The following is a 6,972-nucleotide window of genomic DNA, read 5'->3' on the forward strand; positions in this document are numbered from 1 at the left end:
TCAGACAGACAGGATGTCAGGGAAGGGACTGCGGTCAGTCCTTGATAGAACGTTCTTTTGAGCCCATTAAAGGGGTACTCCACCGTTTTGTTCATTGTCTCCGATTTCCTTGAAATTTTGCTAAACTAACCAACAAACATTGCTAAAATAGTATCCCCAAATATTAGGTCAAAATATTGTTTTTTCGCGAAGTTATTGAATTTACAGTTTTGGTCTTCACCATGTTTTTCAAACTGAAAGTCTCTACTGGCAACAACAACAAAGTGACGTCAGTGGAAGGCAGGGGTTAACTTTTTGGACTACAGAAGTTGTTCCCAACGGATTTGAAGCAGTTTCTTCGTGTCAAATGAGTGCTTTGGAAGCTCGCTCCCGTATCCGCGCTCCAGCACGGAACAAATGATTGGCATATTCTATTTTTAGACTACTTGCTCGACTGGCAAGCCTGCCTGCCACTGACGTCACGGCAGTGAAAAGTGTGCGAATATTTGAATATCGGTTTTTGCACCATTTTCATTTGCCGATTTCACAATACCTATTATGAATTTCGCGATGCTAAATAGCATACCGGAAAGGCTAAAGGCCGGGGAGTCAGAAAATATAGTTAGTTGAGGTAGCTCAAAAAATCGGTGGAGTACCCCTTTAAAGACTCCTCGTCCGTCCCAAACCACTACCTTCAAGGCAAAGTGCAAAGCCTCCGGGAAAGTAATTTCGGGATCAAAAACTTCCACTTCAAACTTCATCTGAGTCGTTATCTCAAACAAGTTTGAAAAATGTATTGCAGTATCAGTACTTCTTTATTTGTATTCCTGTCCTCCCTGAAATGTATTCCTGTATTTGTATTTCCAAAGACTTTTTGCCTCTATCTCAAATGTATTCCCGATACGTATCGTGATACAATTTTAGATATATTTTAGTATCAGCATTTTACCTATAATTTTAATGTATCCCAGCATTTGTATTTCCAAATACATTTTGGAGTATTCCTGCCCAACCCTGGCTCATGCAACCCACTTATTGCTGTTCTCATTTCAGGGAACAAAGAGGAAGAGGTCGGAGAGCAGCAAGAGTTCAGGTAAAGACTAATTCACTTCTTCAAAAAAATGCAGTCATCGTCCAACTTCGAAAGCGCTTGAGAGGAGGAGTGGAGCAGGCGACCAGGCCTAGTCCTACTGGACAAGATTGGTATGCTTTTTTGAAACGGTCTTATAAGGGTTTTGACAGCTTTGCCACTAGACAGTGCCAAATTCCCCAGCACCAGGGAGAATGCAGCGAGTGTACACTCGGGGACAGCCTTTCTTGGCAATGCTGTCAAAACTATGGGCGATCGTGAGCATGAGCACACAGGGTGCCAGTCGAAGTCGTGTGCATGTCCTCGCCACTTGTGATATGCCAAGAAATGTTGTCCCTAACTATAGTTAAACGTGATTGCCTTGTGTATAGGAGACATTCGAAGCAAATGACGAAAACGAGCCAGCAACAAATGCTAGTAAAAATTTTCACTTGAATTATGTTTTTTATTTGCTGCAGAGACTAGCATCTGATGTGCAGGTACCTAAACTCGCCGGATGTATCTTAAGGCTCAGTACAATGTATTGCCCCATTAAGAGTTTTGCGACAATTGAATGGACAATTTGTCATTTTCCCGAATGCCACGGCGTGCGTCCTAGGATTTGTGGGAACTGTGTCTGTCGACCCCGTCTTGTTTCTTGTTTTAAGTGTACTTATTTTGTTCTGTATACTGTATTTGCTGAGTATGATTTGCTCTTGCATGTATATTCCTTCATTTTTGATGCGGGCATTGTCAGACGCCAAGTTGCCTCTTTCGCCACTCCCGAGGTGTGTGCTAGTGTTGCCACCGTTGTCTGTCCCGCAATTATGCCTAGTTCAATTGACCTGCATGCAGTCGCCACAGAGCAGTTTCAAACACTAAGGCACATGCCATCGCTATTACCAGAAAAACGAAGTAGCAAGCTGAAACCGAAGGGCGGCTGTGCTTGTATTTGGCCGTTCGCGCATGCTGTAAGAAATGTAAGCATAGGTCATCTTTACCATTTGCATTCTCTACATGATGACTTTGCAGATGGCTTCCTGGTCGGCCACTTCTCGCTTGCCGAGGGTCATTGTTGTCATGCCTAATATTATATAAAACATGGGGTTTTTACATTTATAAGAATCGATCGAACACTGCTGCTATATCTACGCCTAAAGCGAGATCCAGCTTATCAGCAGTCATCTGTGAACAATTGGGGTCAACACCCGAAGGCGGCAATTCTAATCCGCCATGTTTTTGTAATTCACACTTCTAAAGGCTGGAATCCCAATAAAAGCTATGCATCCACCCCTTTAAAAACGGAATGGTTTGGCCCCAATAACCCGGCTCCCAAAACACGGCAACGCTCGACGCGCCGCGTGCGGGATTTTCGCTGATCTGGTCAGCGTTTGGTCGGGGGACCTCGTATGGCCGGCAACTGTACCTGTTACTTGGCGGCGATATTGTGCCACCCTGGTCCTGACGACTCAAAGGAATTGGTACATAGCATATTACACAGACAGGGTAAATTGTTTAAAGAAGTTCTTGAAATAAAAAAAACAGCATACATAACAGAACGAGCGATTTCATGAAATAAACAGCAGACCTGACCAATTATATGGGGTTAATTAAATGACCAAGGAAACTGGGAGAAGACTCATGGTCCTGGAGGGTACGTACATTGCGAGAACTTTAAAAGGCGCTGCACGAGAAAAACAAAAGGCTTGTAGATTACGAAGACCGATCTCGTCGTAACAACCACATTGTGTTTGGAGTCACTGAATAACGAGGTGAAACACGGAGCGACCTGGAGCAGGTCATTCGCGAAATATATTCCATAAAGTTAGGTGTGACCATTTTATCTGTGGAGCGTATTCACAGGCTCGGTAGAATACAAGAAAAATCAAGGCCCGTTATACTGCAGTTGTTAATTTCGATGAAAAACAGAAAGTGTTAAATAACTAAAAGCTAACTGACACATGCCTATCAGTTTCTAATGATTATTCTCACAGCACTTTCTAGAAAAGAAAAAAAGCTATATGGTCATCTGTACGGGGCAATAGGTGCGATGATGATAGGGTAAAACTTGTGCACCAGAAAACTCTTTGTAAACGGTGAAGTGTACGCGTGGGATGACGAAACCGATAGTTGAGCGAGGTTGGATACCGTGAGAACACCCAATAAACAGCTTATTTTGATTAGTATTAACGCGCAAAGTGTCGGGAATAAAAAGACAGCTTCGCGAACATGTTTAATGTTGTATGACCCGCATGTCACTGTTACCAGTGAAACATGGCTTAGCGCAGATATGCCTGATGTTGATGTTTTCCCTCCCTCTATACTTTGTTTCACCTTAACTCAAGACGCAGCCGACGCTACGAGCTGATGGGACTAATCAGACAGCGTCATAAGCGCACCATCATGCTGTTCATTATGTTTCTATACGTGTTGTATTATCATATTACTCTTCATAAAGTGTCGTCTGTATCAACTTCCAATTTTGCGCGCATCAAAAATTACAACCAAGCCGACAATGTTGCATTTTTAGACTACGCTGTTTCAAAACTGGACTAGCCTTCAGCAATCACCGTCATCATTTCTCCAATATAAACATGAGCCCTAAAGCCTTCTAATTAAGAATGAATGACCAAAGTTTAATTTCCTAATTGGAATGTTTTTCAATTCCTGATGTCCATCATGCTTGGTAGTAGTTGATCCTGAAAGAAGTTTATTTTTTCTCTAACAGCCTTTTTGGGGTGAAAATTTGAAAGCCTTCGTTGAAACACCTGGCAAACTCCAAAGTATACATAATACACAAAGTACACTCTACCCTTTCTAATGGAACACGGGCAAGCTTATAACAAAAGTTAATATGTACTACCTTTTTAGACAAAGACATATAACAAAGGGGTGAGTGTCAAAATGATGCAGTAACACCAATCACACACTGATTTGACATCGTCCATCTATGTTTGTTGCTCAGTCGTCCTTTCTCCTCTGATATGTTGTGCAATAAAACTTTGGTGGGTTTATTGTCATGTAAGTTTGGTTAACTGTTGTGATGTTTCAGTAAATTGTTTCCTAATGCCTTAACAAAATGGCACATATTCCTCGAACCAGTGAGAATGTAGTGCTAAAGAAGAAAAGGAGCAAGGCAGGGTGCTCAGAACAGCTCCCTGGTAGATCAGAAACTAAAATGGTATATATTTTCATGCTTTTACTGCTCACCATTCCACATTTGTTATGCTTTAGTGTGGCACAGCCAAGTAACAGTCTATCAAGTTACTGGTCATCAGTATATATGTCATGTGATGTAGTGGGAAAGAGATCTTTCAAAAGAGATCAGGAATTTCAGCACTCGTAGACTAACCTCCCAGTTCTTTCTCACACCTTTGCTTTCAAAATGACTAATGGGACAGGACTATTTTGCCTGTTCCCATTTAGAACAAATTCAAGACTAAATGAAAGCAACACCAAGTTTGCTTGAGTCAAGGTTACCGCTGCTTTGCTTGTGATAAGAGTTCTATTATTTTTCTGAAGTCTTGTGTTCTAAATTATGGGACTTGGTGTGGTTTAACACTGCTTTCATCATTCTGCTTAAGGCCCTTCCCCCCAGGTACTTTACGTACAGCAGGCAGTGCTGTCGCCCGTGAAGTAAGAGCCAAGGAACCTCAATCCATTCAGGCTGCCTCGCATGGCCGTCAACATTCAGGAAGAACTTAAGACAGTCACCAGAAGCAACTGCCTTGAATCTCTCAAGCGCGAGATTGTTGATCATCACATCTACTATGACTTTCCCAAATACATACACCATAGGAGTGACCTTCTATTCAAACTTTTTTCGAACTTGGTTAAAAAAGTAATGTAAAAGTGGACAGCGATGAGGCAAGGCAAAGTCCTCATTCTGTTTCCTTTGAATTTCCTCGGCAGTTGCCTCACAGTCAATGCATGTCCCTAGGTACTGGCAATGTAATACTCGAATTGTTGCTAAAACAATGGTTGAGCCTAACTTCTGCTCAAACAGTCATTTTTTTATTTGTTATCGGACAGTGAAAGAACTTTCAATATAATTGTTTCTCTTATGCCTTTCGTAAAATTTGCCAACCACAGAGTGTGTGAAACCCCAAATAAACACTTTCCAAATTCTTTCTGGCTACTTCGATGATTATCAACATTAAATTGCATGGCACCTGTGCCAAACTACGGCGGCCTTCTGTTGGCTGAAACAAAAAAGTTGATTTGTGTGGCACGTGCATTTTGACAAGCCAGCACAGTGCGATGAGCAACTCAAGTGTGAGTGCTGTATCAGCATTTATTTCGGACTCCACCCTAATCAATCTGTTGGCAAGCACTAGGTTTTAAAGCCTTTAATGCAGTGAATGTTATAAAGAGCAGAACAATTGTTTCTTTGCCGGGATCGAAATTGAAACAAATTAAAGGAAAGCTGCACTGCAGAAGACACATTCTGGCTTGTCTTTAAAGATTTATTGGCAGTGCCCATTAAATAAGTACACATTCATTGCCACCATTATTTAGGCAAAACGTTTGGTTGCGGCTTGCGCTGAATTCTGAAAAGGGTCTATATGCATGAACGTGTGCAGTATTTGTACCATTCATAAAGATACAAGGTATGTGCACATGGGTAGCGAAGCTTCGGCCAAAAAGCAGTTCAAAACAAATCACCAGCGACATCGACCTGGAGGGTCACGTGAAGGATGCGATTGAAGCGCGACTAGGAGAGGTGGGGACAAACATTATTCTAATTATTTAGTTAGTGACTCGAAGTGTAATCATTTGTATTTTTAAACAAGTTAAATATAATTATTAGATATTATCAATCATATTTGGCGCACTCCAACATTCAAAACTGTCAGTTTTCGCTAACATTATGCATACTTCTTAATAGCATTCTGTGTACGCCACTAGCAAAAAGGCCGGTTAGCAATAGCGATATTTGCAGTTCATTGTAGACCTAGGGACCTATGTTGGATTTTCGAGAAACTAGAAACAGAAGGGACGTAGCAGCAGGAGGAGCGTAACCATAGCAATGGCACGCACCGTGAAACCGCCCTCTTTGACGCCGTGACGGCATAGCAAGATTGGCATCTGTCACTCACTTGAGAGGCGTCAAGAGCCAACCCCCGAAGACCGGAAGTAGCTATGCTGTTCCCCTACCGTACCTACGTTTTTCCGGCCGTACCTATCTGGAACCTAGTCCCTACATCACTACGCAAGTGTCCGTTTTTTGGAAAGGTACATGAATGAATGAATGAATGAATGAAGCACCTTTGAGATTCGATGCTGGGCTTGTTGGTCGGTGTCGTACTCCCGATTCCATCTGTCGTTTGCGTCGTCTACATGCGGCGAATTCGCCGCCCCGAGTCCTACGCAGTACACTTCGTCGGAGATCCTCGTCGGCCGAGATCGCACGGACCCCGAAAAAAGCTCTTTCAACAGTGGCGTCACAGAGAAGTCCAAGGGGCAGTCGGACGCACTCGTTTCTTCGCCGGCGTTCACTTCGTCCCAGTCGCTACCGGTGTCGCTAATATCGTCATTGCCGCCCAGAATAAAGGCGATTGTGGAGTTAATCGAGGGTCGCGGTGACGCTAACGTTTTCTCATCAATCTCCGAGTCTGGAGGGATGTCGAGTCTTAAAATCGTTTCTTTTTCTTTTGTTGGAGAGCGGGCGATGCACATGCCCTGGTCGGGGGGCGACTCGAGTGCTTCACCGGTTGGCTTCAACCTCGATTTCGGCGATCGCCTCCGTCGGCGTCGCTCGCACCTCCAACCGCCCGGGAACTTCGACTCCATTGACACATTCCAAAGGGCTGGGCGGCCGCAGGAACTTTGGGCGGTCGCAGTTCTGCAGTTTCCAACGGGACCGCGGCTCCTCTTTTTGATAACTCTTTCAGTCTGTAGACGTTCTGGGTTTCATTAGTCAT

General features: G+C 43.3%; 1 pseudogene; it reads right to left on the reverse strand.

Annotated features, from left to right (window-relative positions):
* Window positions 1-6,256: 6,256 nt before the first annotated feature.
* Window positions 6,257-6,972, reverse strand: LOC120844067 (annotated as a pseudogene).

The sequence above is a fragment of the Ixodes scapularis genome, unplaced genomic scaffold (genome assembly GCF_016920785.2).
Source record: "Ixodes scapularis isolate PalLabHiFi unplaced genomic scaffold, ASM1692078v2 PGA_scaffold2__306_contigs__length_199485367, whole genome shotgun sequence".
Classification (NCBI taxonomy): Eukaryota; Metazoa; Arthropoda; class Arachnida; order Ixodida; family Ixodidae; genus Ixodes; species Ixodes scapularis.